Source organism: Silene latifolia, chromosome Y (assembly GCF_048544455.1).
Source record: "Silene latifolia isolate original U9 population chromosome Y, ASM4854445v1, whole genome shotgun sequence".
Lineage (NCBI taxonomy): Eukaryota > Viridiplantae > Streptophyta > Magnoliopsida > Caryophyllales > Caryophyllaceae > Silene > Silene latifolia.
Window position 1 is genome coordinate 2964445 of NC_133538.1, and position 8960 is coordinate 2973404.

Below are 8960 nucleotides of genomic sequence, written 5' to 3' on the forward strand. Positions count from 1 at the left end.
TGAGAGGGGGAGGCTAGTGGGCCGGTAGTACCCGCAGCCTCCGAGTACCCTTCATTTGTCTTCGTTGACTTTAAGCAAAGAGAGCGTTTTGTAGCTTTACAAAAACGCAAGATGAGACCCACAAAGTGTATAGACACCGGTGTGCTAGAGGAGTTGGAAATAGAGACGGATGTCCGTCATATATTCGTGACCTTGGGTTTTATTGGTTTGTACCTTGAGGAAGCACACTTACCCTTTTCTTACCCTAGAATTTATGAGTTCCTTTAACTATGACCCAAATGGGTCGATGTGGAGTTCGGACTAATGAATACCAGTTTCCTTTTGACCATGGATTTGTTTGCCTCTCACCTTGGGTTGGCCAAGCCTCCCAAGGACTCCATCACCGACATTCCACCGAAGTGCGGCGTCTGCGCGCCTAATGCCTTGCTTGATCGGGAAGCAAGCTCCCACCGCGAGCAATATCTTTGATTAATGACGTTCAAAGACATCACTTTGAGAATCTTTCTCCGTTCCCTCTCAAACCTCCTCTATGATCGAAAAGATATCGATAAGTTGAATAACCATGAGGTCTTGCTTTTGATGTCGTACCTCAATCCGGAGCGGGCCAAGAAAGTGGTCTTTAATGCTCCTTCCATAGTGTGTCTTTGCTCTTGCCTTGATGGCTTCCTCTACTTCTCGGTACACAGTTTGTGGTGCCATTGCCACTCGGTTAGGCTGAAAAGCTAACCTCCTTTGAGGCTTCTTCAAAGATACGTGCCTCTAGCTACCCCTGTGCCTACCATGGATCGTGAGTACTATCTCGACCTGAAATGGTTGAGAACCTTGGCTGACGGTAGCCTAGCGTGGAGGGTGCTTGGCATGAGTTGGATGAAGATTCCGGCTCCAGCACCTCCCAGCCACGAGCCCTTGGAGCGCGGTGGTGACCGTGGATGGGGACGATGAGGAGGAGGAGGAGGAGGATGAGGACATACCCGCCGCCACTACGGACCTATCTCATTGATGGCACGATCCTCCAGGAGATGCCGGAGCCGACGAAGGGCGAGAATGCGGAAGTTCGGAGGGTGGGGAGACCCGAGTGGTGAGGGGACCCCGTCGAGTGAGGAGAGGGCCCCGGAGGCTAGGCCACGGCCGGTAGCACCACCACGGCGCAGAAAGCGGCCCTTCCCATGCTACCCTTACCTTGACACCCGGAGACGCGATCCGATTACAGGCGGAGAGAGTGTCATCTACCTTGACACTCCGGAACATGCACGAGGTGGCGTACGCCCGGGGATAGGGACCGAGGGGACCGCATCCGATCTGGTGGAGTGGCGTTGGGGATTACTCGGGGGTTTTCCATTCCTACGGGGTGGAACAGTCGACATGGGGAGCACCTCAGTCCTTTCCTTATGGAGGCTTGACGCCTTGGTACGTGGGCCCGGGAGCAGGAGCAGGGGGTGATGCGGGAGTAGGTTCATCTGGAGGTGGTGGTGGTGATGATGAGGTGATGTTCGAGCAAAGGCAGCGGCAGGAGTGATACTCCTTGTTTTTATCTTCGTTCGTGATTGTTGATAGTAGTTGATGTTAGCTGGTGGTATTGTTGTTAGACCCTGGTAGTTGTTTCCTTTTGTTTTGAGACTTAGTTGGATCTGTATGATTGGCCATAAGGCCGAATGTGATATTCTAACTGTTTGCAGGGTATTAGAAGTCGGGGAGTCGTCCCGACTCGATTTTGTATGTCAAGTATGCGCATTGGTGTTAGCTCGTGATGCATTTATGAGGGGTTGGCCTGTAGGTACTCGATAGAGTACCCCGTACTCTATCGAGTAGCTGCAGGATGACATGAGAAAAAGCATTCTGATCTCGGGCTACTCGATCGAGTAGCCAAGACACTCGATCGAGTAGCATGGCACTCGATCGAGTACCTAAACATACTCGATCGAGTGACACCTTTATTACAGGAGGTTTTTGAAAATTAAAAGTGTTCAATTGTTTTATAATTACGATCTTAATGATTAAAGCGATTGTGAGTGCATAGTAACACATTTGAACCGTTAATTTCATATGTTACAAGTCATGATTGAAGTTTTATAAGCGTATTTGTCACAATTAGTGAGGCGATAATAATTTCTTGTTGCTTTTATTTTGTATGCGCCTTTTTACGATCTATTTATCAGAGTTGTAGCTTCTCGTACTTTTGTGCTTACCATATTAATATATGTTATCAATCGGTGGCTTGTTATTCCGGTGACATGTGTATGATTTTAATTTAACGAGTGTATAATTAGTGAGTAATGTCCATAATAAATAATATGGTTATCTTTAATGATTAGGATACAAGTAGTAAATTATGTACGTGATAATTTGGGGTGGTGAACTTCGGGGACGAAGTTCCTTTTAGAGGGGAAGAGTAATGTCGCGGAATAAAAAGGTTGTTTTGAATAATGTCTTGCTCGTTCATAATGTTGTTAATAGTTGTTTGTAATATTGTTGGTATCATGTATGGATAATGTTTTGCGTGTTTATAACATTGTCGGTAGTTGTTTAAAATGTTGTTGATGTTATGACCTGCCTTAGCATAACGAATTATCTTAGTCCTTTAAAATGAAAGTGAGTGTGGTTGTATGTTTCATTATGATGGAATCACGTTGCCAAATAACAGGGCGGTAGTTGTCACACCACATGAAAGTTGATATGAGACATGTTCCGTTGACAATTTGATAATTGTTATGGTATGTTGGGAGATCACGAGTGACGTTTCGCATTGCGCGTTGAATGTTTTATATATATATACAAAATAAAGGTTAACTGTGATAAAGTTTGCATGATAGTGGCAAGAGTCGATAGGTATATATGTGGTCGGTGATGATGATGACATGGGGGGGGATGGTATTTTCAAGAGGTATTGGTTTGGCCGGGAAGTTTGGTAAGGTCGCGTTGTTTCCATGTGAGCGGGAGATAGGTGAGGTGAACTTCGGGGACGAAGTTCTTTTTAGGGGAAGATCGTAATACCCGCCCTTTTAGGGACCCTTTGACCATCGTTGACTGTCCTCGGGAACGGGAGTAATCTTAGAAAAGTATGCCAAAGCCTCTTTGAGCTACGTGTTAGGAGTGGTACTCGATAGAGTAGAGGCTACTCGATCGAGTAGCTAGGGCACTCGATCGAGTAGGGGGTTACTCGATCGAGTATGTTGGTACTCGATCGAGTGCCTGGTTTTATTGGGGGTTTTATATCGCGTTTTGTTAAATCATAAATCACTTTTGCCACTTTCCTCCTATCCTTCAGCCGCCTCTTTCCCTTCCCTTCACCTCAAAACCTCCATGGATGCCTTTTGAAGACTCTTGAGCCTTAGGAGAGCGTCCCTTGAGTCGGGTAGCGGTCTTTCGCCTTGTCTCTCCCTGTTAGGTATGTCATAATCATCATCCGTGCCTTTGTTTCCATAGTTAGGGTTTTGCTTGTAGTAATAGATATTTACATGATGGTAATAGGCTTTGCTTGTGCGCTGGATGCTGTGTTTGTCGGCGTGGATTGGTTGCGGATGCGTAAAGGTAGGTTCGCCTACTCAGTTACTGTAGATCGTCTAGTGTGTCGGTCGTTGTGATAGTATTGTGGTTGCTTGACATGGTAATTGTATTGTGTTGTGGTGGTGGTTGTGATCGTTGTGATGGTTCTCGAGATGCGTTCTCGGTGAGTGGGGTCGCTTGCGGGGAGTGACTTCACGCCTAGTTTCGCCTATCATGGAACCCGCCACAGAAGGGATGTGCACATTAATGAGCGGGGTTATCGCTCGTACGATGAGCGGGGCTTAGGTGGGAACGGTGCGGTCCCCCAGCGGGCGGCTGTCCGTGGACGATCGATGGAGAGGATGTTGGTGTGTTGTGGTTGAGTGTGAGCCGTTGGCATTGTTTTGTCTTGCTAGTTGTAGTCGTATTCGCTGTGTTGTATCTCAGTACTGACCTTGTGTGGTTGTTTGTTTGTTATGTGTCTGCCGTGATCCCTTATGGTGAGCGATCGGTCTTAAGCGAGGAGTTGATGTCGTGGATAGCCGGAGTCCGGCGGGGATGAGTCTTCACGAGATATGATGGTCATAGCGTGTAGTCCTTGAGTTGTACCATGTATTGTATTTTGGTTTGAATCACTTGTAATATAACTTAATAGTTCTTTTATTGACGTTTGATAATTACTTTCCTCGGGCAACCGAGATGGTAACGCCCTTATATGCTAAGGAAGGCCTAGTTAAGGTTCCTCTGAATATCGGGGTGTTACAAAGACACTCATAGACAGCAAACGGAATGTTACAATCTTACCTTTCTGTCACATAACCCGTTCATGCTTGTAATTGTGAAAGCAGAAATCTTCGGTATAATTCTGATTTCTTTGTGTATTGTGACGAAGGGGCATTATATATGACAACCAGTTTACGGTCATCAAGTTCATCTAAAGGTCTTCCAGTCAACTACTGCTCTGGCTTTCACTCTTCTATCTGTCCTATTTTTGAAATTGATGGTCCGTCATAATTTGCAGCATACTTGTGTGTTTACATTTCAAAGGTAATATGTATTTATATCTGTTGTTTATTTATTTTATTTTTTCCCCACTAAAATCTAAAAGCTTACTCCATATGTATCGTGAGAGAGTTTCAATTTTGAGGTGAATGCTGAGGACTATGGTATCGAGCCCACTGATACAACGAGGACTGATAGATGGGTAAGGACTATGGAGTATATTTCTTTATTTGTATGTTCATCTAATTTATAACGTCAATTTCTTACTCCATTCATTTATTTAATACGGAGTACTGGATAGCTCACATTCAAAGCACAAAATGCATTTCCATTTTGAGGTGCTGTGTATTTCAGGTTCAATAAGTACACTGGAAATGCAATTTTTGTTTTGTTATCATTGATCTTTAATTTTGGTTGTTTGCATTATCCTACTCATTAAGTTCAAAGATTTCTAAGTAAAAAAATTACACGAGAAGCAAGAAACATGTTATTGATTTAAGTAGTTTTTTCCCTTTCAGTTTTTTCTTTCCGCCCTTCGATCTCTATGTACTTTTTATTATGGGTCATCTAGATTCCAGAAGTAGTCTCTTTGTGCTGTTGAAACCTGTGATTACATAATGGTAGTTTGGGTCCTGCAAAAATATGTCCCCGAGTCCTTGATTTGGAGATTTTAAGGATCTCGCACTCGGATCCCTACCTATATCAGATCCTTGTACCGAGGTCGAGCATCACATGTTATATAGTCGTAAGACTGTGTACACCTCACAACCTTGTTCCGCCAATTATGAGTGAACTTAAGGCATTTGGGTTTATATTATTGTTGGTGATGACTGAAATGTATTTTTAATATGCAGCTCATTCAATGATGTGCCTCCAAATGAAACTGTTGTTGACCATTTGGACAGGACCTTTTCATAAAAGAATAGAACGATCTCCTAACTGATCTTAAAGACATCCCAAAAATCGATGAGTAAGTTTAAAGTTTTATCTCACACTAAGAATGATCCAACCAACAGTGCTGGTGCACGTTTGTTTAGTCTGTGCTGGTGCACGTTTGTTTAGCAAGTTTAGTTTGTTATATGTGTGTCTCTTTTACTTGATTATTCTCTAAAGTTGTGTGCACACCGTTAATATTCTTTAGGGGGGTGTCACAGAAGAACAGATGCTGCAATACATGGGGCCGAACACACGCATGATAACATCACAAGCAAAGCAGCTTATTGAGGTCTATATATGAGTGAACGGTTGATCTAGATACTCGAATAGTTAAGGGTTTATATGTATGTGATTTTGTTGCCGGATACAATTCCTTGAATGGCTGTATTTTATTTGGATTTGTTGGTATTGAACTTATGAAATTTGGATTGCTCAATTTATGAAGTGTCGAATTTTCTATAGCGTTTAGAAAATAAAATAATGCAGGTATGATTGTCGAATTTCTATAGCCAATAACTTATTTATTGGCTAGGCACAAATTTTTTTTATTGATGATTGACATCGGTTCCTAAGTTACAACCGATACCAATAATGCAAAAATTGGCATCGGTTTTTATGGTACAACCGATGCCAATATGTTTAAATTGCCATCGGTTAGAACCGATGCCAATTGAATAACAACCGATGTCATTGGCATCGGTTAGGAACCGATGCCACCAATCACTGTTTATAACCGATGCCAATTGCATTAATTATACTAGTGTGTGTGTGTGTGTGTGTGTGTGTGTGTGTGTGTGTGTGTGTGTGTGTGTGTGTGTGTGTGTGTGTGTGTGTGTGTGTGTGTGTGTGTGTGTGTGTGTGTGTGTGTGTGTGTGTATATATATACATACATACATATACATATACATATACATATATATATATACATATACATATATATATACATATACATATATACTCGGATTACTTTGCTCAAGTCATTCTTGCTTGCAGTTTTTGATTTTGGTGGAAAATAATCTTTGCGTGACCGAACTCTTATTACGGGTGGTTTTTTCTTCAGTACAATAGTGTTTCGCCCCAAATCTGTTAATGATCTGAGTGATATTTTCAGGCAGTTAAAAGACAAACGCAAACTACATGGAAATGTAAACAATTAGCTCCATTTTTGAACTGCCTTAGTGAAGCTCCAACATTTTCGAAACCTCCTACTTGTTGCTTGCATAGCTCGTGTGTCAAACTAGCACCAACATTCGCTTTTGAACTGTTGACAATCATTTTCATATGAAATTCGTTTATACTTTCTACAAGTGTCTCAAACTCCCTATTTCACCAAAGCGAGTGGGTGATTATGACCCTCAATTGGTCAACCTGGTATATGTTCTCATGGAATTTGAATTTGATCATCGCTGGACAATCCCACCTTCTCAGTTTTGTTATTCTTGTGGGTGCTTGCTTATTTGAACTCTTCGCCTCATCTGCACCTCCACTTTTTTTAGCCCCTGTTTTCGCAGCAGTTTTAGCACGTGGCTTTCTAGGCGCACTTTTTTCACCAGTTTTTGTTGTTGCACCAGTTTCATCGGCCTTTTTTTGTACCACCAGCTTTTGGAGGGCAACTTTTCTTCTTATTAAACCCTTCACGGTGGCAAACCATGCATTTTGTTCGAATTATACTATCACGAAACCTCTTAGTTGAAGACTTCCTTACTTCAAACCCGCAAGCAATAGCATACATTTTGTAAAACAGCATCGTTAACTCTGAGTCCACAAAAGTTTTGCCAATCATGGGTGTAAACATGTCATCAATACTAGTTATCCATTGCTCACTGTCATCCGGTGTTTAAGTTATAACAGTAGTTGTCGTGGAAATAGATGGAATTGTAGGGCTTGTTAAGACACTAGAACCTTCGCCATCCTGATCAAAACCAACATTAGAGCAAGAAGCTTCACCGCAACTGATACGAGGCATCACACTACCCTCTGCGTTGGAGTTGACATTGGAATCAACACCTGAAAAGACTATTTATTCACAAATCAAGCTCTAAGATTCATTAAATAAGGTCTTAGATTCACAAATAAAGGAAGAGAGCAAAATAGGTGATTCACAAATCAAGTCTCAGAATATTATCTTCGAGTTACACAAATTAAGCCTTAAGATTCACAAAACAAAGTCTGAGAATCACAAATAAAAAAAAAAAAAAAAAAGAGCAAAATAGGTGATTGCTAACACTTATGATGACCAAGTTTAAGAAAATGATCTTACAGGTTCACAAAACAAGCTCTAGGATTCACAACACAAGGACTGAGATTCACAAAATAAGGCGAAGAACAAAATAGGTGATTCCTAACACCTATGATGACCAAGTTTTAGAAAATTATCTTACAGGTTCACAAAACAAGCTCTAGGATTCACAACACAAGGACTGAGATTCACAAAATCAGGAGATGAGCAAAACAGGTTATCTCTTATCACTTATAACCAAATTTCAGAATATTAGCTTCAAAGTTCACAAATCAATCTCTAAGATTAACAGAATAAGGCCTGACATTCACAGAATAAGGCTTGAGATTATCAGAATAAGGAATAGAGCTAAAAAGATGATTTTAACCACTTATGACCACCAAGTTACATAAAATTAGCTTCTAGGATTCACAAAACAAACTTTAGGATCCACAAAATCACCTTCAAGATTCACAAACTAAAACAACAGTATAAAACAATTATTTAACATGAGATTATACAATACCTGTTTCAGTACGACTATTATCATCATGCATTGTAATATCTACAATCTACATAACAATTAGAGCTGCAAAATCATCAAAAACGATGTAATAATTAGTATTAAATCGCGAGCTAAAAGAAGTCGCTCAATTTTGATCTAAATCGAGCGTTATATTAATGAAATCGCTCAATTTTGATCCTTATATTAACGAAATCGTTCAATTTTGATCAAACAATCCTTATATCATCAATTTATGAGTGAATTAACAAAATTATATGAATATGCTCAATTTTCATCAAAATTATGAAATTACCTGGAAATTAATAGAATAAATTCTTCTCAAATTGCTTAAATCACGTTCTTGTATGTTGTTTTGATGAAATCTACCAACAATTTTCGCTACAATTGATTTTTCTTATTCGATTTTGGAAATCGCCGCAATCGTCGCTTTGAGGAACAACGGTTTTGCTTGTGTTTTATGTTTTAATTGTGGGAGGAGTAAGAGAGAGAGAGAGAGAGAGAGAGAGAGAGAGAGAGAGAGAGAGAGAGAGAGAGAGAGAGAGAGAGAGAGAGAGAGAAAGAGATTAGTATAATAAGTTGATTTGTTTATTTAATTAACAACCTCACCGCCCTTCGCCCCCTCTCTCTCTCTCTCTCTCTCTCCATCCATATATATATATATATATATATATATATATATATATATATATATATATATATATATATATATATATATATAAAGTTCTAATGAGTCCACAAATTTGGTTGAGTCCATAAGAGCAAGTGCAATGGTAATTCTTAAAATAAAGTTCTTCA

General features: G+C 40.6%; 1 long non-coding RNA gene across 1 annotated transcript; it reads left to right on the forward strand.

The window, feature by feature from the left end:
* The first annotated feature begins 4745 nt into the window (after positions 1 to 4745).
* LOC141627194 (uncharacterized) lies at positions 4746 to 5825 on the forward strand. Its single transcript, XR_012536748.1, has 2 exons — positions 4746 to 5455; positions 5627 to 5825. It is a non-coding gene; the product is annotated as an uncharacterized LOC141627194 (long non-coding RNA).
* Positions 5826 to 8960: the final 3135 nt, after the last annotated feature.